General features: G+C 44.2%; 1 protein-coding gene across 9 annotated transcripts in view; it reads left to right on the forward strand.

Annotated features, from left to right (window-relative positions):
- Positions 1-7,453: 7,453 nt before the first annotated feature.
- The window catches only part of ANKRD6 (ankyrin repeat domain 6), a 174,186-nt gene continuing 157,524 nt past the window's right edge, over positions 7,454-24,115 (forward strand). For all 9 annotated transcript variants that reach the window (XM_073336726.1, XM_073336728.1, XM_073336727.1 and 6 more), the window contains exon 1: positions 7,454-7,635. The gene's annotated coding sequence lies outside the window, so the exon portion shown is untranslated. The remainder of the gene's footprint in view (positions 7,636-24,115) is intronic.

The following is a 24,115-nucleotide window of genomic DNA, read 5'->3' on the forward strand; positions in this document are numbered from 1 at the left end:
AGGGCAGGTCCAACCCTGCACTCACAAGGCAGCAGGAAGTGGAGTGACCTGGGCCCAACCCGCTCCACTCTGCTCCCCTGGCTCCTAGCCTTGGGACTTGGGGGTCAGGGGGGAACCGCCCTCCAGCATTCACTGGCGGCACTGCTGAGCGCCAGCAAAGCGGGCTGGGGCCAGGTCGCTCCACTTCCCGCTGCCTGGTGAGTGTAGGGCACACCCAACCCCTGCTGCAGTCTCCCGGGATGTAACTCAGGGGAAGGGGTGGAGTGGGGCGGGGCTGGGGTGGAGCAGGGGTGGGAAGAGGCGGGACAGGGGCGGAGCAGGGGCAGGGGCTTTGGGGAAGAGGCAGAGCAGGGGCGGGGGCAGCTTTCTTGGGCAGCTCAGCAGGCCGGGGGATCGGGCTGGCCGCTGGAGCAGCACGCAGCTGCATAGGGCACCAGGAAATTTGGGGTGCCCTACACAGCTGCGCAGTTTGCATATGGGTATGCACAGTCCTGACGGGCACTGCCACACTGCACAGCAAGCTGTTCCGCAGGCCAGTCACACCCACAGCTTATCCCCTGTCATTTACAGACGGGTACTGTGCATGTGCAGCCATGCCCCAGGCCAGCCACCCACCCATCCAGCACACCCCACATTGTTCCCACATAGTCTTTGCCATTCTGTGCCCACTGTCATGCACTCTGTCATTTACAGATGGGCTCTTAGACCCATACACTTTGGCATTCACACTTATGCAGGAACACATACAGGCCCTGGTATATTGTATACTCACACAGTTATAGACTGTACTTAGAGAGAAAGGTATCTATTGTAACACATGCACAACACACACACACACACAAAATTATTGATGTACACACTAGTGGAAGCTAGTTTTCACATATTTTTAAAAAAATCTACATCTACTAATTCACACACGCACACCAATGCATATTCAGAGGCTCACCCATTTATACACATGGGCACTCAAACATGAAGGCACGGACATACTTATGTTAATTAGTGGTACCATAGTGCCATAGCAGCATAGGGGAAAATCTCCCACCTAGAGCCCCACCTCAAGACCACGCCTGCCTTTCCTATAGGTCCTCATCTGGGCTAATTGTCCAGTATCTAGATCTGGGATCGGTGAATCTAGGTGTACACCTTTCATCAGCAGCAGCATGAACAGTTAGGGCTCAAATGGGCAGAAGAATTCTAATATGGATTAACGGCCATCAAACCTCAGGTGCCTGGCAGAGGACACTCTTTAGACAATGGCAGGAGCCATATAGACGAATTAGCAAGCACTGCGGGGCAGACGCAGCACCCTTCAGCCTTCGAGCCTTGGCTCTCCACTGGGTAAAGGTTGCGGTATCTGAGAGCGCGCATCCAGCTACTATGCACCACAGGTTGCACGTTAAACTATTCTGTGTGGACAATCTACAGGTACCAACAGTTCTCCCATCATCATTCATCAAACCCTTACAAAAAGACTCATGGCGTGAGTTTCCTGGGCAGTGCTGCTAGGCCTGAGAAGCTAAAAGCTGGTAGTCAACAATCTCCACATGAGCAGTCTAGGTGTGATGGTTGCATGATTCTTGCTCTGCGATGGGAACATGAGGTCCTACTTAGGCAACCAGACCCCACCTACCTCAATCCAAGGAGGCCCCTATAAAAGTTGGGGGTAAAAAGGGCTCACCTCTCACTGACTCCTGGCTGGTTTCCCACAATCATCAGGATCTCCATTTTAAGTGGGAGAAACAATTTTTAAAATGGACAGAAACTGACAATTGGATGCTGGATCGTTCTCACACTACTTGGCTCAAAGGAAAATTGAGCCCGTAGAAGAACTGCAATTGTATCAAAAGAGGTATACAGGTATCAAATATACATTGCTGCCTTATTTGAGACTAGATTAAATGACAGCGGTGCACTTAGAGAAAAAGAATATACTTTCTACTGGTCAGGCTACAAGGCAGATCAAAACATCAGCCTACACAGGGTAGGTTTTGCAATAGCGAACTCCATCACTAATAAACTACCACAGCAACCTATGTCAATATCTGAGCTCCTAATGACATTGCAGATACTATTGTCCCACAACAACTTTCTGACAATAACAAGCACCTATGCCCCAACACTACTTGCTCCTGAAGAAATGAAGACTCAGTTCTACAGCCAGTTGAGTGACACTCTAAGAAACATACTAAATAATGACAAAATCTTATTACTGAGTGACTTCAATGCTTGCATTGGAGATGACTACACCACTTGGAACAGAGTCATGGGGAAATTTGGACGTAGGTCTCTAAATACAAATAGAGAAAGAATCTTAATTTGTTGCATGTGTGTGTGTGTATGTGTGTGTGTGTAGAGAGAGCAAAAAAATATACAGATGCAGACAGAGAAAGCAGAAAGGAAGCCCAATTGATATCCAAGGAAGAAGTTATCGCGTGACCCTGAGAAAAAGCTGAGAGAGAGCTTGAAAGAGACTTCAGAGTAGCAGCCGTGTTAGTCTGTCTTTGCAAAAAGAAAAGGAGTACTAGTGGCACCTTAGAGACTAACCAATTTATTTGAGCATAAGCTTTTGTGAACTACAGCTCACTTCATCGGATGCATTCAGTGGAAAATACAGTGAGGAGATTTATATACACACAGAACATGAAATATAAATCTCCTCACTGTATTTTCCACTGAATGCATCCGATGAAGTGAGCTGTAGCTCACGAAAGCTTATGCTCAAATAAATTGGTTAGTCTCTAAGGTGCCACTAGTACTCCTTTTCTTTTTGAAAGACACTTGGAACTGTGAATAAAGAAACTGTCTCCTGATGTTTGGTTTCTTCTGTGTTCAGGGAAACAGGCATTCTTGGTACATAAACAGCATTGCATCAAAGACATACCTAATTCCAGCATTGATTTCTCTCCCTAATTAAAAAAACTTGCAACCCACTCCCAAATCAGCTGACTGCTTAGGCCAAAAGGGGTAACTATAACTTTAAACATACAAACAGTCCCATTCAAGTCAATGGAGTTTAAGAGAGCGCACATGCTTATGCACATATGTAAATTTGCAAGACTGAGACAAGCCTAATTCTGCTCATGTTGAACTCAGTGACAAAACTCCCATTGATTCCAAAAAGAAAAGGAGTACTTGTGGCACCTTAGAGACTAACCAATTTATTTGAGCATAAGCTTTCGTGAGCTACAGCTCACTTCACTGAAACCATTGATTCCAGTGGATGCTAAGTAGGTCAAAAGGACTTACTTCTGTGAGGTGTTAATTTCCTCTATGCTTATGATCCAGGACTGCCAAAATATGGGCCTGATCCTGCAAACACTGACACAAGTACTTAACTTTTAGAGATGTGTGAATAGTTCTAGTTCCGTTAAGTTGGCGCCTAAGAGTACTGAATTTTATACATTAATGAATAAGATATAATTCCCATCAAAAGAAGAAGGATTGGGGCCTTAGTGAACAAGCAAATAAAAATAACAAGAAAATGTTCTTTATTTTAACAATTGTAATTTAATTATGATACTGAACTTCAGAGAGTGCTGTAGTATATTTTGTAAAATTACGAAGTCTTACTAACACAAGTCTTCACAATACAAACCTCTGTTGTGAAATCTTTCCTTGAACAATAGGGAGAAACAGACATTTTGGGGGTGAACTATGTAGTGTGCATATAAGCAAGGTATATATTTTGTTGTAAACCATTTTAGTTATATTGGAATGATATATACACAGAATTATATGTAAAATAAATAAAAAAGAGAAATCAACTATCACAAAAATTTGTTTTTAATGTTTGTGTTACTTCAGTATTTTAATTCATGTAAGTTCTGATCTTGAAAATGCATTTAAGTCATGTGAGTAGTCCCATTGAAGTTGATGGACTATTCTATGTAATTATGATTCTATAAATTCCTGATATTAAGCCCAACTCTTGCTCTTCTCCACCTCAAAATGGTCCCTGAGAAGGACATGACTTATATATCAATGATTTTATTGATTTCTGATGATTGACTAATATGCATTTGGTAGAAGCTATGTCTGAAAAATAGATTATTAATGAACAATCATTGTGCCCCTATGTTGGTGTATTTTTTGGCCAGCAGTCAATTAGTGTTGGTCCTAGGGCCGCACAGGGGGAAGGGAAGGATCAGGTTTAGAAAGGTCCTGGTTGTGGATGGAACAGCAGTAGAAAACATAGTTGTCTGTCTAAAGTTAGTACCAGTTGTCTTTTGTCCCTTGGAAGATTACAGTTTTGGTGCTTCTACCCCACCAACCCTTATATTACTGTCACCTTACATATGGTAGCTCATAGGCACCGACTTACTGAATTGCTGGGGAGGTACACGACCCCTGCTCCGCTCCAGACCCTGCCCCCACTCCACCCCTTTTGCCAAGCCACTACCCCCGCCCTACCTCTTCCCACCCCGGCTCCACCATTCTGCCAGGAGGACAGGAGCAGCACCCCCCACACAGTGGAGGCAGATGGAGAAGGACACTGGAAGAGCTGCTCATAGGGATAGACAAGAGGAACTAGAAGCAGTCTTAGTTTCTCAAGGCATGGGAGGATTGGCTCTTCAGCAGGAAGAGACACTGATGAACCAATTAACAGCACAGGAGCTACACCATAAGGAACAGGATGATGCCCACAAGGAACAGGAGCATTCCCTAATGGAGAGGCTCATAGAACTGGTAGCCAAATGAGTTCAGGGTCTGCCTGCTTCCAAGGCCACTGCACAGTCTGTAAACCGCCACCTCCTCTTCCTTCTCCTGCTGCCACCCAGGATGCTGCTGAACATAAAGTATGTAGCCCCTTTGTACATGCCAATGTTCCATCACATGCTTTTCTAGCAGCTGGACAATGTGTAAAGATGTCCCTCAGCATGGGAATATATCATCTTCTGTCTCCTTGCTGTGCCAAGATGGCACATCTGGCATTCCTGATTTCCCTTGCCCACCGGGGACCAAGACCAGTGTGCACAGAGTTTGTAAACCAGACTTGTTCTAAACCCACTCAGGACAGAAGCACTCCTCTTTACTCTCACAAATGTTATGGAATGTGGAGCATGCAATGATTATACAAACAGCGTTGTCCACACTGGCAGCCAGACAGAATAGGAAGTGCCAACAAGATTTCAGCATGCTCCTTGACTATTTTGCAGCTACTGAGCTTGTAACTGAAGTCTCTTTTTCCAGGGTAAATGATGTTGGGGGTACAGTTTAATGAGCCAAGACAGGAATGGGTATGCAGTGTCCCCAAAAATAACAATTGGTACAGACACACTGTAGAGAACCATATTCTTTCTGTGGAATAAAGTCCCTTCTTCAAGTACAATCCTGATCTCTTCAACATCTTGGCTTCATGAACCTCTCCAATGTTTCCCACGTTAAATGTTCATGAATCTGCCTCTAAATCTGTCCACTAAACTTGAAGAATGAGCAAATAGTAACCTTTTCGGTTCACATACTCACTTGCCCTTTTTGGTGAACAAAGTATTGGGATGTGTGTGCCATTGATAGGCCAGAATAGTTCAGAAACCTCATCTCCTCAAATCCAGGTACTATTTCTGCAACTTTGCTTATTCCAACTACCCATAGGTAGATCACAGTGCTAACTACCTCACAAACCTGCACAACCACAATGCTGACAGTGGATTTTCCAGTCCCCAAGTGGTTTGCAATGGACATTTACCTGTCTGGTATTGCCAGCTTCCAAAGGGCAGTAGCAACCTGCTCCTGCAAGATCTGTCTTGTCTTCCCTGAATCAAATGTTCTGGCACTGGGAGTTTGGCACAAGCTCCTCACACGGCTCCAGGAAGATCTTTTTCCTCATTTGGAAGTTCTGAAGCCACTGCTGATCACCCCAGGTTTCCAAAACTCTGTGATCCATGACCTGTGAACCATGACTGGTTCTCTTGTATCCAAAGATGATCCATCCAAGAGCAGATTGTGGCAATATCAGCATTTACTATATCTGTACCATATGAGCTGAATGAATTGTCATTGACCCTCCAAGTCAGCCATCTTCAACATGTCATAAAAATCTGTCCAAATTCTGTCCAGCATCTTGCTGATTACCTACTCCACTGCATAACCATTTGTCCCATGATAAGGAGCAGGAGCAGAACCACATCATCATCCCATTGCTCCATGTCTTCCACCCAGTTTGGCAGGGAATAACAGTGAGGGGCGATGTGATCAGGAACTACCATTGACCAATGTGTGAAGGCGGGGGACAGTACAAACAATACACAACAAACTAGTTCCTAAAGTGTCTCCCTGTGACACACAAAACCTGGGATATCACTCCTGAAATGGTAGCGCTAACATTGCATAACAACAGTGCAGCATGGATGTAGGTATATGTGTGTACACAGCATTATGCCTGTGTTCAGCTGCGATGGGGTGTCCACCCCACACAAGGCCTGAAGGGGTTAAGGTGGCCCGGTGGGCCAATTAGGCAGCTATACTGCACCTGGGGGGGAGGAGCCAGGGAGTGGGGACTAATTAGGGACAAGGCTCAGCTGGACAGGAATAGGAGGGGCCTGTATAAACACAGTAGCAATGAACAGCACAGTGTGAGATTACAGAAGTTGTTTTTTGGGGGAGGGATGAGAAGAGAAGACAAGGTAGGAAGCAGCCCAGGGATACACCTAGGGTGACCAAATAGCAAGTGTGAAAAATTGGGATGGAGGTGGGGGGTAATAAGTGCCTATATGAGAAAAAAACCCAAATATTGGGACTGTCCCTATAAAATTGGGACATCTGGTCACCCCAGATACACCAGCAAGGTTCAGGATTGTGCAGACCTTGATTGCTTGTTGTAGGATCCCTGGGCTGGGTACCTCTGCCAGTCCCTGGGGAAGTGGCACCCTTAAGGAGCAGTGAATGAGACAACTGCCTGAGACAGTGGGTCCTGAGAGACTACCAGAAAGCACTGCCCCCACCCCCAAAGGGGAAACTACAGTGAGCTGGCTGGTGGGCCAAGCCATGGAGGGGGAGCAGTTGAGTCCCAAGGAGAGTGACTGAGCGCAATTGTAGGAAGAGGTGTTGGCCTGGCAGAGCTAATCCCCACAGCGTGGAGTGACTAATGCACTACAGGACACCAGCACAGCATATGTGTGTATGGGGAGCATGCATGAGCATGTACACTGGTCTGCTAACTGTGTCCATGTGTGCCAGTGTAGACATAGCTGCAGATTGTCTGTCATAAGCCTGGGGTGGTGGGTTTAGCTGGTTGGGAAATAGAAGGGTTTCTTAACACTTTTTTCTGTTGAAATGGCACTTCTCTTCCCTCCCCCCTCCCCAAGCCATGGTTGTGGTCAATGGATCCCCTCTCTTCCTCCCCGCAAGTCAGTGAGAGCCGTTTCGCTCCTACCCACCCTCTGCGGCAGCCTTTGTCCCTGCCCGCTACGGCCGCCGGGTGTCGCTGCTGCAGAAAGCAAGGGGGGCGGGCTAGTTACCTGCGGAGGGAATCTGAGCAAGAGCTCGCAGGAACTTCACGCCGTCCCGGGGGAGCTGCGAGGAGCAAGCGGAGAGGTCCCCGAGGAAGGCGGGGGGAGGCTGGAGGAGCAGCAGGAACCCCCCCCTTGCACGGCCTGGCCGCACTGGACACGCAGGCGGGAGCCAGAGGAAAAGGTAGGGCTTTTGTGGGTGTGTGCCCCCCCCATCCATTTACTAGCTAAGAGTGACCCTCCCTTTCCCCAGCACGGGCTGGGCTGAGAGACCGGCGTGTGGTGGCCCTGCTAGCTCGGCAGGTGTCTGAATTACCCCTCTACTAACGGAGCTGGCCTGCAGCCTAATCCCGCCGCTCCTCCCCCCACGCCCGCCTTTGCACTGGACTTGGTCCTCGCTTGTAAACAAGCGGAGGGCGTGGGGGCGCTGGGCGTTAATGCAGCAGCGGCTCGGTCCCTCCCTCAGCCCGACCTGGAGAGTGAGGAGCAGCTGGCTCCTTCCCCTCCCCGGGAGAGCGGCCAGAGAGCCGCGTCCCTGCCTTGGGGAAGGGGGGAGTTAGTTTCCGTGTCGCAGGGACAACGCGGTCTCGACTCCCCCGGGGGCCAAGTTCCGCAGTGGTGATTCGAGCTCCGCTCCCGGTGGCTCGAGGGGGAGTTGGAGTTGAGTCAGGAGGACTGCAGGATTGGGCCCCACTCTCCTTCCTCTGCGACTGCAGCCCCCGGGCTGCTCCTTGTAAACAGGCAGTCAGGACAGAAAGGTGTCTCTTCACCGTAGCTAGACACCCATCTACGCCCTCCAGCCTTGCAGGAACATAGTTGAGTGATCCTCTTTCTCTGGCAAATACTCTGTGCTGTAGATGTAGTATTGGCTACTACACCATGTTTTATCAGCCCCTCTCATTATGAAAGCCCCTATTTTCAGGCGTTTGCATCAGTCATAGCTGTGTTTGGTTTGGGATGTGATTTAGGCTGCTTGGAGGCATGGAACAAAATCAAAGGTTGATATGAACTGTGAGGGAGGTTTTCCGACTGGATGTTATAAGTAAGTGTTTGGATGGGAGTGAGCTTGGAGCCAGTTGATGTTTAATATTAAAGTGTTTGTTTTACACCAGGGACATGACAGAGTAAGGCTTTACTATCTGCAATGTTGAAACAGTAACATAATTTTGGATTAAAAAAAAAAACCCTGAGGAGTACTTGTGGCACCTTAGAGACTAACACATTTATTTGGGTATAAACTTTTGTGGGCTAAAACCCACTTCATCAGATGCATGCCGTGGAAAATACAGTAGGAAGATATAGACACACAGAGAACATGAAAAAATGGGTGTTGCCATACCAACTGTAAGGAGACCAATCAATTAAGGTGGGTTATTGTCAGCAGGGGGAAAAAACCTTTTGTAGTGATGACCAGGATGGCCCATTTCAAATAGTTGACAAGAAGGTGTGATTTCCTCACTAAGGCCTGATCCTGCAACTGGATCTGTGAAGATGACCTTGATGCCTGTGTGAAGTCCTCATGAAGTCATTGTGGCTCCACAGAGATAGAGGGGGTCTGTCTGTGTGGGTCTGATTGCAGGATCAGGGCTTAAGTGGCTTTAATATCCGTATTTCAAGCTTTTATAGTGGCTTCTATTCAGAAATGGAAATCTGGCCCAAAGTCATCCTTCCTTTTCTTGACATCAAATAAAAACTGACAAATGTTTCCATTTGTTTATTACACGTACTAACTGCTTCCATTGATTTAACACCTTGTGATTACAGTATGCTCAGCTACAACTGGATATATGCTGTTTCCATCAATGGATGATCTGGAGTGTCATTGTCTTGCAGCATTCATTTTATTGCTAACACTAACGTAGTAAACATTTAGCATACTGTGAGTTAGTGTAGGCATTAGAAAAATACAGTGGGCAGGTATAAATATACAGCACATGAAAAGATGGAAGTTGCCTCACCAAGTGGGAGGTCAGTGCTAATGAGGCCAATTCAATCAGGGTGGATCTGGGCCATTCCTAACGCTTCACAAGGAAGTGTGAGTATCAACCGAGGGGAAATTACTTTTTGCAGTGACCCAGCCACTCCCAATCTTTATTCAGGCCTAATTTGATGATATCAAGTTTGCAAATTAATTCTAGTGCTGCAGTTTCTCATTTAAGTGTTGTTTTTGAAGGCTTTTTTTGTTGAAGACTGGCCACTTTTAAGTCTGTTGTTGAGTGTCCAGGGAGATTGAAGTGCTCTCCTACTGGTTTTTGAATGTTACAATTCTTGATGTCTGATTTGTATCCATTTATTCTTTTGTGTCGAGACTGTCCAGTTTGGCCAATGTACATGGCAGAGGGGCATTGCCGGCACATGATGGCATATATCGCATTGGTAGATGTGCAGGTGAATGAGTCCCTGATGGTGTGGCTGATGTGATTAGGTCCTATGATGGTGTCCCTTAAATAGATATGCGGACAGAGTTGGCAACGGGGTTTGTTGAAGGGATTGGTTCTTGGGTTAGCATTTCTGTTGTGTGGTGTGTAGTTGCTGGTGAGTATTTGCCCCAGGTTCGGGGGCTGTCCGTAAGCGAGGATGGGCCTGTATTCCAGGGTCTGTGAGAGTGAGGGATCGTCCTCCAGGATAGGTTGTAGATCCTTGATGATGCGCTGGAGAGGTTTTAGCTGGGGGCTGTAGGTGATGGCTAGTGTCATTCTGTTACTTTCTTTGTTGGGCCTGTCCTGTAGTAGGTGACTTCTGGGTACCCTTCTGGCTCTGTCAATCTGTTTCTTCACTTCCCCAAGTGAGTAGTGGCCTCGTTAGCACTACAAAAAGTAATTCTCACTCTGTTAAAAGAAAAGGAGGACTTGTGGCATCTTAGAGACTAACAAATTTATTTGAGCATAAGCTTTTGTGAGCTACAGCTCACTTCATCGGATGCATATAGTGGGGAGATTTATATACACAGAGAAAATGAAACAATGGGTGTTACCATACACACTGTAAGGAGAGTGAGCTAGTAAGGTGAGCTATTACTAGCAGGAGAGCGGGGGCAGGGGGAACCTTTTGTAGTGATAATCAAGGTGGGCCATTTCCAGCAGCTGACAAGAATGTCTGAGGAACAGCTGGGGGGGGGGAGGAAGAAATAAACATGGGGAAATAGTTTTACTTTGTGTAATGACCCATCCACTCCCAGTCTTTATTCAAGCCTAAGTTAATTGTATCCAGTTTGCAAATGTAATTCCAATTCAGCAGTCTCTCGTTGGAGTCTGTTTTTGACATTTTTTTGTTGAAGAATTGCCACTTTTAGGTCTGTAATCGAGTGACCAAAGAGATTGAAGAGTTCTCCAACTGGTTTTTGAATGTTATAATTCTTGATGTCTGATTTGTGTCCATTTATTCTTTTATGTCGAGACTGTCCAGTTTGGCCAATGTACATGGCAGAGGGGCATTGCTGGCACATGATGGCGCATATCACATTGGTAGATGTGCAGGTGAATGAGTCCCTGATGGTGTGGCTGATGTGATTAGGCCCTATGATGGTGTCCCCTGAATAGATATGTGGACACAGTTGGCAACAGGCTCTGTTGCAAGGATAGGTTCCTGGGTTAGTGATTCTGTTGTGTGGTGTGTGGTTGCTGGTGAGTATTTGCTTCAGGTTTGGGGACTGTCTGTCTGTAGGCAAGGACTGGCCTGTCTCCCAAGATCTGTGAGAGTGATGGGTCGTCCTTCAGGATAGGTTGTAGATCCTTGATGATGCATTGGAGAGGTTTTAGTTGGGGGCTGAAGGTGATGGCTAGTTGCGTTCTGTTATTTTCTTCGTTGGGCCTGTCCTGTAGTAGGTAACTTCTGGGTATTCTTCTGGCTCTGTCAGTCTGTTTCTTCACTTCAGAAGGTGGGTATTGTAGTTGTAAGAATGCTTGATAGAGATCTTGTAGGCGTTTGTCTTTGTCTGAGGGGTTGGAGCAAATGCGGTTGTATTGTAGAGCTTGGCTGTGGACAGTGGATCGTGTGGTGTGGTCTGGATGAAAGCTGGAGGCATGTAGGTAGGAATAGCGGTCAGTAGGTTTCCAGCATAGGGTGGTGTTTATGTGACCATCGCTTATTAGCACCGTAGTGTCCAGGAAGTGGATCTCTTGTATGGACTGGTCCAGGCTGAGGTTGATGGTGGGATTGAAATTGTTGAAATCAGGTTGGAATTCCTCAAGGGCTTCTTGTCCATGGGTCCAGATGATGATGTCATCAGTGTAGCACAAGTAGAATAGGGGCATTAGGGGACGAGAGCTGAGGAAGTGTTCTAAGTCGGCCATAAAAATGTTGGCATAGTGTGGGGCCATGCAGGAACCCATGACAGTGCCGCTGATTTGAAGGTATACATTGTCCCCAAATGTGAAATAGTTATGGGTGAGGACAGAGTCACAAAGTAGGTTTGCCATGACATTATCAGGGATAGTGTTCCTGATGGCTTGTAGTCCATCTTTGTGTGGAATGTTGGTGTAGAGGGTTTCTACATCCATAGTGGCTAGGATGGTGTTTTCAGGAAGATCACCGATGGATTGTAGTTTCCTCAGGAAGTCAGTGGTGTCTTGAAGATAGCTGGGAGTGTTGGTAGCATAGGGCCTGAGGAGGGAGTCTACATAGCCAGAGAATCCTGCTGTCAGGGTGCCAATGCCCGAGATGATGGGCATCCAGGATTTCCAGGTTTATGGATCTTAGGTAGCAGATAGAATACCCCTGGGTTTTGGGGTTCTCAGGGTGTGTCTGTGCAGATTTGTTCTTGTGCTTTTTCAGAGAGTTTCTTGAGCAGATGGTGTAGTTTCTTTTGGTAACCCTCAGTGGGATCAGAGGGTAATGGCTTGTAGAAAGTGGTGTTGGAGAGCTGCCTAGCAGCCTCTTGTTCATATTCAGACCTATTCAGGATGATGACAGCACCTCCTTTGTCAGCCTTTTTGATTATGATGTCAGAGTTGTTTCTAAAAAAGAAAAGGAGTACTTGTGGCACCTTAGAGACTAACCAATTTATCTGAGCATAAGCTTTCGTGAGCTACAGCTCACTTCATCGGATGCATACTGTGGAAAGTATAGAAGATCTTTTTATACGCACAAAGCATGAAAAAATGGGTGTTTACCACTACAAAAGGTTTTCTTCCCCCCCACCCCACTCTCCTGCTTATCTAAAGTGATCACTCTCCTTACAATGTGTATGAGTTGTTTCTGAGGCTGTGGATGGCATTGTGTTCTGCACGGCTGAGGTTATGGGGCAAGTGATGCTATTTTTCCACAATTTCAGGCCGTGCACGTTGGCAAAAGCACTCTATGTAGAAGTCCTGTCTGTTTCAACCTTCAGGAGGAGTCCACCCAGAATCCTTCTTTTTGTAGTGTTGGTAGGAAGGTCTCTGGGTTAGTATGTTGTTCAGAGGTGTGTTGGAAATATTCCTTGAGTCGGAGTCGGCAACTGTTGGGAATGGGCCACATCCACCCTGATTGGATTGGCCTCATTAGCACTGACCCGCCCCCCCCACTTAGTAAAGTAACTCCCATCTTTTCATGTGCTGTATATTTATACCTGCCTACTGTATTTTTCACTCCATGCATCTGATTAAATGAGAGCCCATGAAAGCTTATGCACAAATAAATTTGTTAGGGCTTGTCTACGCTACCAGCCGGGTCGGCAGGCAGCGATCAATCCAGTGGGAGTCGATTTATTGTCTAGTATAGACATGATAAATTTACCACTGAGCACTCTCCCGTTGACTTCGGTACTCTACCAGAACGAGACGCGCAAGCGGAGTTGACGGGAGAGTGTCAGCTGTCAACTTCAGGGAAGACACCATGGTAAGTAGATCTAAGTACATCAGCTACGCTATTCACATAGCTGATCTTGCATATCATAGAATCATAGAATATCAGGGTTGGAAGGGACCTCAGGAGGTCATCTAGTCCAACCCCCTGCTCAAAGCAGGACCAATCCCCAATTTTTGGCCCAGATCCCTAAATGGCCCCCTCAAGGATTGAACTCACAACCCTGGGTTTAGCAGGCCAATGCTCAAACCTATTAGGTCGATGCTGCTTAGTAGTGTAGACAAGCCCTTAGTCTCTCAGGTGCCCCAAGGACTCCTCGTTGTTTTTGCTGATACAGACTAACACAGCTACCCCTCTGAAAGCTATACATTGCTTGATTTCAATGGGACTTTGTGTGGGAATAATAGTACAGCAGGGCATCACCTTTTACAAGGTCACAGCCCAAGTACTGACAAGACTAATCACTTAAATTCATAACTTTGCTAGATACTAAAAATTGTGGACTGAATAGAGAGAGACTGAATTTATGGCTTTATGCAACAATCTATAACCCCCTAAGAACTCCTTCCTTTCCTCCCTATGACAGGAGGGGTGTTAATGGGCCACTTAACACACATTTAAGCTCCTTCGTTTTCAGTTTTATAAAACGTATTCATTTTTTTCTGACCTTTACCCTACTTTTGTATCATTCAAATATATATAAAAATTACTTGTTTTATTAGAGCATAAGCTTTCGTGAGCTACAGCTCACTTCATCGGATGCATACTGTGGAAAGTGTAGAAGATCTTTTTATACACACAAAGCATGAAAAAATACCTCCCCCCACCCCACTTTCCTCTATTACCAGCAGGAGAGTGGGGTGGAGGGAGGTATTTTTTCATGATTACCAGCAGGAGAGTGGGGTGGGGGGAGGTATTTTCTCATGCTTTGTGTGTATAAAAAGATCTTCTACACTTTCCACAGTATGTATCCGATGAAGTGAGCTGTAGCTCACGAAAGCTTATGCTCAAATAAATTGGTTAGTCTCTAAGGTGCCACAAGTACTCCTTTTCTTTTTGTGAATACAGACTAACACGGCTGTTGCTCTGAAACTTGTTTTATTAGGAAAATACAATACATTGCATGAGATATATGTATTATGATAAATTTGTCTGTGTGTATATGCAAAGCTGCCTGTTGAAGTAAGGCTATGTATTAGTCTAGAAGATGTACACAATAAACAGACGCACACAAGTTCTGAAGTGCATGTGCATCTGAACGTACTGATGAAGCTCACGCCCACCACATACACATTTCAAGTTGTTAGCAGATAATGGTTTAAAGATTTGATACACTAAAATGAAAATCTGTATCAGAATACATTTCAGAACACAAGGAAGTATTTGAAAGGTTTTTAAAAAAACAAGAAAAAAGGATGAAGTTGAGTGTAAGTGATGTGTCCCAATTATTAAATGTACATATTTATAGGCTAATAGTTCTAAGTCTACACCAGTAAACTGTTTATTCAAATAAAAAGTTTTATTTGGGGATTAGAGAGATATTGTTTCCTTAAACTCAGAGGTGGCATTGTGTTTTGAGTTCTGTTTTAGTTCTGCAGCAAACCACACTGATGCACTGAATTAAAAGCATTAATCTATTGAGTACTCTTTCCCCATCTTCCAGTCCACCAAAATAAACCCCAATATCTACCCATAAATATATTAGTTTCTGTACTGATTTTCACCTGTTTTTGTGTAATAAACACTGATAAATCCTGGGAAAAATAAAATAAAATACAAACTGAATATGAAGGGCCCTACAGATTTCGAAGGGCCATTCAAGGTCAACTACGTATGCTAAACAATCTATTCCATCTTCTGTTTAGCTGTGACACTACATTTCCCAGAGCTGAAAAAGATCTATGTGTAAGCTTGTCTCTCTCACCAGCAGAAGTTGGTCCAATAAAATACATTATCTCACCCATCTTGCCTAAAAACCTGGCACTGACACTGCTATAACAACACTACATAAGACTAATTATGGTCGTTCCAAAAACAAACAAAGCTTTGCTAGGTACTTCTCTATGTATGATAATGGCTTAGCTCCTTCAGACTATACACAGGCAACACTGAAGGTCTGAACCCAGTATGCCAAATTCAAGGTTAGGCCACTAGTGAACTTACAGTGGCACACATGTATCGGTGCAGCTGTGCTGCTGCAAGATCACTTATGTAGTTGCTCTATGCCGGTGGGAGGGAGCTCTCCCATTGACATTATAAAAGCACCTAATGAGCGGCAGTAGCTATGTCAGGGAGAGAAGCTCTCCTGCTGACAGCAGTGTGAACAAATGTTGCTGGGGGGTGGAATATTCACACCGCTGAGCAACATAAGAGTTGCTGATATAGGCTGGTGTGTGGACATAGCCTGTTCAGTACAACAGAAACAATAATGTTTATTGACTTTGTAGGGATGTTGTGACACTTAATTGAACCACTTTGAAGATTTGAATAGAATGGAAATAAATAAAAATGTATTCAAGTATTTCAATCTCTCATTTTTCCATCAACAGTGAGGACTTCAGATGAACTTCCAGAGAGCCTATAGCTATATCTTTCCTTAGAGGTATATCAGATTAACATCTAACCAGAGGCAGTACTTTATTTAAAACTACAAATGAGATGCCTTATTTCACTTGTGGAATGGGCCTAGTGATATTTCCTTTGTAAGGATAAAGGGGTTGTAATTCCTCAGGGCAAATAAAAATGGAAATAAGTAATTTTAGTTCTCTATATTTACTGGGGGGGAAGGAGAGGGCATATATGTGTCTTGTCCAAAATCACCCAGCCCTGAAGAGAAGAAATATAACTGCAGCTGGAAGAGAGTGGGCAGTAGCAAAGTAGGTGTATGCTGGTGGACTAACTGTGCACTATGTGCACCAAAGAATATTCTCCACAGGATTCAAGTCCCTCTTTCTTCAGGGCTTCAGTTTTATTTTTTCTAAGTAACACAAGTTCAATATATCAAACATGTCACTGGCATCAGCTGGGAGGCTGCTGATTAAGCACAGGTGTGAGCCAACTCTCCTTAAAGGAGGCAAAAATATACATGTTCTCTGGCTCCAAGAGTTATTTGAAGACACTTTACAACCAACTCCTAGATAGTGTGGATATGTTCATACAAGATATACTGTGTAAGCTGTATGTAGAACTATTTGAATAATTACAAAAAAGTATAGCCTACTCAGCTGCCTGGGGTTAATTTATTGAACACCTCCACTGCTTTAGTGCCAAGGTGAAATAAATAAAATAGGACTGACATACGTATGTGTTATGTGAAGTTAGTTTACATTGCAAGCCAGAATTTGCTGGAATTCACATGGAATTAAAATTAGTTTTGTGCCTCTCTTGTGTTTGGCTCCAGTGAAACGCAAGCTAAAACTTAAAGCCAAGGATGAGTTATGACATGAGATGGAAAGAAAGTCTGAAACAACTGCATTTATTGCTGAAATCTGTTTAATTCTTTAAAATGTTCTAAATCTTCAGAATCTATTAGGAGTTAATGATACGGAACAAAATGCTTGTTCACTGAAGTCTTTGTTTTCACTTCTTTAGTGTTTAAAGGCTTAATATTCTAAGGAGTGGTTGAGGCAGAAATGAATAATAGTGAAAGCCCTTGACGTCGAAGCTGGTTTGCACATTATAGTAAAATACTTAGCTGAAGTTTGGTTTGCCTCCCTAAAATTAATACTTTGAGGGAAATATACTTTTTCAGCCACCAAGTTAAATTAAAAATAAAACTTGTTAAAACAACTAATGACTTTGATGTTTTCTACAGGAATTAAATCTGGATATTTTATTGGGATTAGGCCAAGCTATCTTGATGTTAGTATGAAAAGAAATACTTCACTTTCTGCCTGTCGAAATCCGTATAATTTCTTATCAGCCAGTTGCTATCGATATTGCAGTAATCAAAGAATGACTTAGAACTTTTATTCAAGTTCATATATAATGAATTTAGTAACTGAAAGTTTAGGTACCATGCAGTGAAAATATGCATGACCATGAATTTTGCTTTATAATTTTGTGTAATATAGTATAAAAAAAAAAGTATTATCCATATAAAATTGGTATTTCCTAATTATTGTTGCCCAGTACAGTGGGATAGAAAGAATACAAATACAGATTAACTTTGTGTCTTAAACTAATGGACCTCTGCTTAGAAAATGACAGCTTTCAGAGTAGCAGCCATGTTAGTCTGTATCCACAGAAAGAAAAGGAGTACTTGTGGCACCTTAGAGACTAACAATTTTATTTGAGCATAAACTTTTGTGAGCTACAGCTCACTTCATCGGATGTCATTGTTCCTGAAAGTATTTTTATAGTTCTTCAAAGTGCTTCTAATCATGGTGATATCAGGAGACAAATTCTGTTCCCAACTCTGTCACTGATTTACTATTGCTCTTGCACAAGTTACTTCAACCATCTTAAAAAGAAAAGGAGTACTTGTGGCACCTTAGAGACTAACCAATTTATTAGAGCATAAGCTTTCAACCATCTTGGTTTTGTAAATTGTGAAAGTGTTGTTGTTACCTTTTTTGATGGTTGCTGAATTGCAACATGGTGGATTTAGTTCATAAACATTTGGAGTTAGAGATTAATGCTTTAAACCATTTGAAATTTGGGATTCCATTTTTTGTTGTTGCCGTTCCTAATCATAAAACTATTCCTTCATCTTGCTGTTCTCTGTGGTGATCTGCACTGGACACCCAGAACTGTAAGCCGCTGTTACCCGTCTCCTTTAGCAAATGTGAGTTTAACTGGAGATTATGTTATACCAATAAAATAAAAACCAGCAGGATCTTATTAAAGGGGAAAAGACAAAATGCCACATTTATTGTGAATACAGAAAGAATCATAGTAAGCAGTTAGTTATAGCTATAACATTCAATTTCATATTTATTCACACATTCATTCATACACACACACAGGTTCTGCAAGGTTGTTATCATAGTTACCAGCCTTAGAGTTGCTTGTGCCAAGCCACTGGCCAGGTGGCCTGGACATGAGGAGGGAGCAGGGCCTTGTCAGATGCACATCTGATACTCCTGGAAGTTGGTTTGCAGAATGAAACCCCAAAGTTTTCACTTTTTAGAGTCTATTTTTATAGGAATTTATTCCTATGTCAATCTATGGGAATTGCTTCATCATGCTGTTGCTGAATCGATCAGCAGATGGCACATTCCTGACCGCTCCATGCTGCCAGATGTTATCTTGTTCTTCCATTCTCTCATCCTTGAGGCTGTTGGGTGGATTCCAGTCTGCCCTCCGGGGGTCCTCTGGTTGTTTCCACTTGACGCCTTCTTCCACCGATCAGATTGACACTGGATTCTTAGGCTGGCACCTCCCTGATCATTCATTTATTATCCACACCAAGCATCCATCCACATACATCCTCTATCTCTATTTTAATCACAATTGTTAACAAAACCAGATAAATACAACAAAAGGGTGGGGAGTCTCTGTGTGTTTCTGTTGTTACAAAGTATTGCTTTGAGAACAGACTCTGTCTTAGGATGTACAAACACAATTAGCAGCTAAAAACCAAGAGACCTCCCTCTTAATTAAAATTTAAACCTCCCTAGAATTTAAACTGTGGGGAATCAAACTCATTTGTGATTTTAATACAGAACTTCTTTAATATGATCCAACAATTAGACTCTGTGCCAGCTCCATTCCTTTTGCTTCACTCACAACTTCCTCAAGACTCTACCTGTGTTTGTTACCTGCAGGGCAAGGTAATCAGTGAACCCCAGTTCCTGAATTCCCCAGAGGTATCTCTGTCTCTCTGTCTCTCTCTCTCTCTCTAGTGTCCAGTCCTTCATAGGACACTCACAGAAATTAAGTTCCTGCCTCCAGGAAGACACAGCACACACCAGCCTGTCAGTTAACTGAAGCTCACACTTGGTCAATATAACAGAGGTGGTTTATAGTAAAACTAAGAAGTTTTTATTAACAAAGAACAGGGATTTAAGTGATACTAAACAAATGGAAAAGAGACAGGTTTGTTTACATACAAAACATGCTTTCTAGTGCATAAAACTTAATTTTAGCAAGTTGTATAGCCTAAAGCCATTTATCACTTATAGCAGATTATCAGCAGTTCCTGCCCTTTAGGCTGAGAGGGCCATCCTTCCTAGGCTCAGAGGGGGGACTGTTCCCTTTGTCCCCTGGGTGATGGATAACTAGGAATGTCCTTTTTCCTCCCCTTCATATTTTCCCAAGTCCATTATCTTGACTTCCAAGGAGTGCAGACTTGGACACTTGGTATGTTTACTAAATTGTTCTCTGTTGCTTCTTATCTTGATTGTTTTGTTTACCTGATATGTAATTGTACTTTAATTGTCCTCAACCTGTAATCAAGCCAGTCAGATAGGTAAACCCACACTTCTTTGTCTAGGGATGACTGCATTTATGCACTGCTTCCAAGGTGTATTTTAAGAACATATTTCCAGTACACAATTTTTTATACATAACCCATACATAAATCACACTGATTTTTTGGGACCAGCATGTCACCACTTTACATATGATACCTTACATGACACCCTTTAGATACATATGAGTACATCCAAGTTACTGTATGGTGGACCCTCTGCCAGTTGACTCTAGGGTGACCAGATGTCCTGATTTTATAGGGACAGTCCAGATATGTGGGGCTTTGTCTTATATAGCTGCTTATTACCCCCATCCTGATTTTTCACACTTGCTGTCTGGTCACCCTAGTTGACTCTGAGGAGCTCTTAGGGGCCTAATCTCTCACTTGATTACTGTAACAAACTCCTTTCCAGCCTCCTCCTTTTCTTTTCTTGTCCCCCTCCAGTCTGTCTAGTTACTGCATCCAAAACAACTACGTTACGAGAACGTTAAGATTGCAAAGTGAAGCACTCAAAGGTAAAGATGTGCCAGAATTAAGTTTGTAGGACCACTGCCTCATTTGTTCCAGAAATTGGAAGGGGTAACGTGAGTGAGGCAGTGGTTTGCAGCAAGAAGAAGGATGCTCTAGTAGTTAAGGCATAGAACGATGCTTTGGAGAAGTGGATTGTATCCTCTGCCACAGAGTTCCTCTGGGATGCTAGTCAAGTTAATTAAACCAAACTTTTCACAGGTGGCCACTAACTTTCTCCTTGCTTTCTGGAAGCACAGCTTGAGGTCCTGGGGGCTGATTTGCTGAAGTGTGGAGCTCTCCCAGCTGCAACTGAAATAATTGGGGGCCATACTTTAAACACACAAAGAGATATAATACTAAGTGCTCTGAGTACTCAAGCCATAGGCATCTAAAAGTGGGCACCCAAAATTAGTAGATACTTTTGACCTTAATCTTTCTTTGCCTCAGCTCTCCTTCTGTAAAATGGGATAAAAAAATACCACCTCACTTAACAGGGATTTTGTGAACATAGTATTTGTGAGGCACTCAGCTGCTCTAGTGATGAGCACCATAGAGAAGCCTTAGTGCCAGGGAAGATGGAGGAGATATTTATATTGTCTACCTTGTTTTGGATGTCTATATTTAAAGGATGGCCCTGCTTTCTAGCCTGGACATAGTGCTATGAAAATTCCATTGTAATGAATCTGTGGAATTTAACACCAAGAAGAATAGGAAAATGTATTCATGCTTACCTGAAAATATCCTTTCTTCAAGTAATAAGTTACACAGATCTGGCCTACGTTGGAGACAAAGTGATCATCTAGCACAGAGATGGAAATTTAACATTTTAGTGGCACATGACGTCCAGTTCCGACGATTTGGGGTTGTTGTTATTAGGTGGTAGAAACTGTTTCTCAAAATATATTTATCACAATCTCTAATTTTTAAAAAGTAGATCTGAATTATCCTTTGGAAATTCTCAGCTGGAACTTCAGGAGGTGGGGGTGAGGTATTTCCCTACTGCCAATGACTGGCAGGTCTGGTTTTACCCCACAAGCTGCAAGCAGACTGAAGTTTGTGTTGTAATGGATCTGTGGATCAGCGTAGCTAAAGGATATTTTCAGGTAATTGCAGATCAGTTTTCCTATTCTAGGCAGAACAATCTTCATGTACAAACATGTACAGCATGGGTTCTTTTTGATCACAGGCACATATGCTGCTCTGCCTATTTCCCCAGTTCTTGTGAGAGTTAAGATGTAAGGTGTTGAAACATTTTTTTCCCCTTCTACATTTCTCGAAGAATTATTGTACATTTCAAGTACACTGCTTTGGTGCGGGGGACAGGTGGTTGTTTTTTGTTTTGTTTTTTTTTAACTAAAGCGTGCCCCAGGTGAACTACAATTTGAGGTATAGGAGCTTTCCCTGAAGGATCTTGGAAACAAGGTGGTTCTCTTGTCCCTGCAACATGACCAGAGGAAAAGGAGGAGGCTGTGTTCATCTGGGGAGAGAGTTGGGTGTGTTTCTTCAAATGGGACACATGAAACACGGAAGGGGCAGCTGGAGGCAGAAGGCCACCGGGTTTGTTGAAAGACCAGAAAGGGGCCAACATACCAGTACAGTTTGTGGGAGGGATGGAAAGTGTCCACGTGTTGTGTGAAGAGCTATACCTTGTCTCCCACAGTAACTGGAGCGTTGACTTGACAATGGCAGTTGGCAAAGTGCTTATAGTTCTTCCTGGCAGCATCCAACTGGGGTTTCAGTTCCTCGTGGATGTGGTGGAGGTGTTAAAGCAGGTTGAAGGCTGTGGGGATGTAGGAAGTCCATTGTAGGGATGGGTGGAACCATACATGAAAGCCATAGTTGGAAAAGAATGGGCTCTGGCAGGTGGATTTGTAATCAGAGTTGTTACAAGTGAATTCTGCAAAGGGTAAAAGTAGGACCCACTCATCCTAGTGATAATTAATAAAAGCACAAATATTGCTCCAAAATTTGACTCACACATCCTGACTGTCCATGCATCTGGGGGCGATATGCTATGGAGGTTGCAGGCTCAGTTCCCTGTAAGCCGCACGGCTGCGCAGCAGCCTTCTTGGCACTGCGCAGGCACTCAGGGAACCCACCTGGGGACAGGGCACCCCTCTCCCAGCCCCAACCTAGCCCGGCCCCCAACTTGCCATGGCTGGGACACCCCTCCCCTGGCCCCAAATCTGCCAGGGCAGCCCGGACCTGCCGGAGGAGGAGCGCCTATCCTGCAGCCCTAGACCTGGAGCTGCTGCGGCGGGGAGAAGCTCTTCTCCCCCCTGCCCCAGCCCAGGTGCTGCTGCAGGGAGAGAGAGCTGGGGGGAGTCCTCTTGTCCTGCTATAGCCTTGGAGCACCCTCCTGCACCCCAAACCCTTCATCCCCAGCCCCACCTCACAGCTCGCACCCCTAGCTGGAGCTCTCTCACCCCGGCACCCTAACCCTCTGCCCCAACCCTGAGCCCTCTCCCACACTCTGAACCCCTCGGCCCGACCCCCACCAAATGAATTTTGTTATGTGCACCAATATGGAGGTGATGTGTCACACACCACCTCCATATTGGTGCACATAATCAAATTCATTCCGCACGTGGGTGGGAAAAATTAGAGGGAGCACTGGTTGCAGGTAGACATCCAAGACCAGGAATAGCTCTTGGCAGAAGGGGGAGATGTTGTGACAATTGGGTCTCAAATTTACCCAAATTGTGACCTTAATTGTAAGAAGTATGAAAAAGTTCATAAGATATTACAATAACCTATAATAACCAATGTTGACGGGAGAAAGTGTAAAAGAGAGACACAAAAATTGAATTAGTCTAAACTGAAAAGGTCCACTGATACGATTCAAGGACTGTGTTGAAATTATGCTTATTTCAAAACAGGAGATGTGGAGCCAGAAGTTAATGAGCCAAAATTGATATGTTGGATATTAAGCATAATTAGTGGACAAAATAATAAGGGGATGGGCTGTTCCACTCACCACTCCCTTTTTGGAAAGAAAAATTTTGTAGGGATGTGACAGGTTCCCCCTGGGGTGCCACTTGGATCTGGGGTACCACTGGGTCCCCTGACCCACCAGCCTGGGCTCCCTCTTACACTGTACTGCTGTAACAAATTGCAGAGCTGTCCAGCCTGCACTTTCACCAGCATACGTACAGGTATAGGACACGCCAAGCTGCAGTTAAATGCAGACTCTCTGACCAGCTCCTGCATAAGAAGGCTACAGCTAAGGCAGCTCCCCAGGCGTGCACCCCCTCTGAAGTATAAACCCAGAATTATACTGTCTTGCGCTGCACAGGGAACTGTACAGCATAAGCTCATAAAGTTCACCCGCTCCCTCAATGTGGAGAGGAATATGCAACAACCTTTGCCCCTGAGCTGTGATTCCCATACACTTCACTCCTGCTCACTGCTTTAGATAAAGAAAAAACAAATTTATTAACTATAAAAGATTAGATTTTAAGTGATTATATGGCATAGCAAACCTATCAAAACAGATTACATAGCAAATAAACAAAAAACACAAACTACGCTTAATAGATTGGATATGAATTAGCAGATTCTCACCCTAAGAGATGATACAAGCAGGCTGAAGATTCTTCAGGGGCAAGCTGCACTTGCTTTACAGCTTGGAATCCCCAGGTGTTTCATTCACAGGCTAGAAATCCCTTTAGCCTGGGTCCAGCACTTCCCCCAGTTCAGCCTTTGTTCCTCAGGTGTTTCCAGGAGTTGGCTTGTATAGGGAGTGAAGAACCCCAGATGTCACTCCTGGCCTTATGTAGCTTTTTCATATGGCGGAAACCCTCTGTTTCAAAGCTCGGTTCCCAGAGCAGTCTGTGGAAGAATACTGACATCCCAAGATGGAGTCCAGAGATACGTGGTTTGATCACATGTCCTTGTAGAGTCATAGCAGCCATTACTCCCAGGCTGTTTGGAGTGTTCTCAAGATGTCTCATTA

The sequence above is a fragment of the Lepidochelys kempii genome, chromosome 3, assembly GCF_965140265.1.
Source record: "Lepidochelys kempii isolate rLepKem1 chromosome 3, rLepKem1.hap2, whole genome shotgun sequence".
Taxonomy (NCBI): Eukaryota; Metazoa; Chordata; order Testudines; family Cheloniidae; genus Lepidochelys; species Lepidochelys kempii.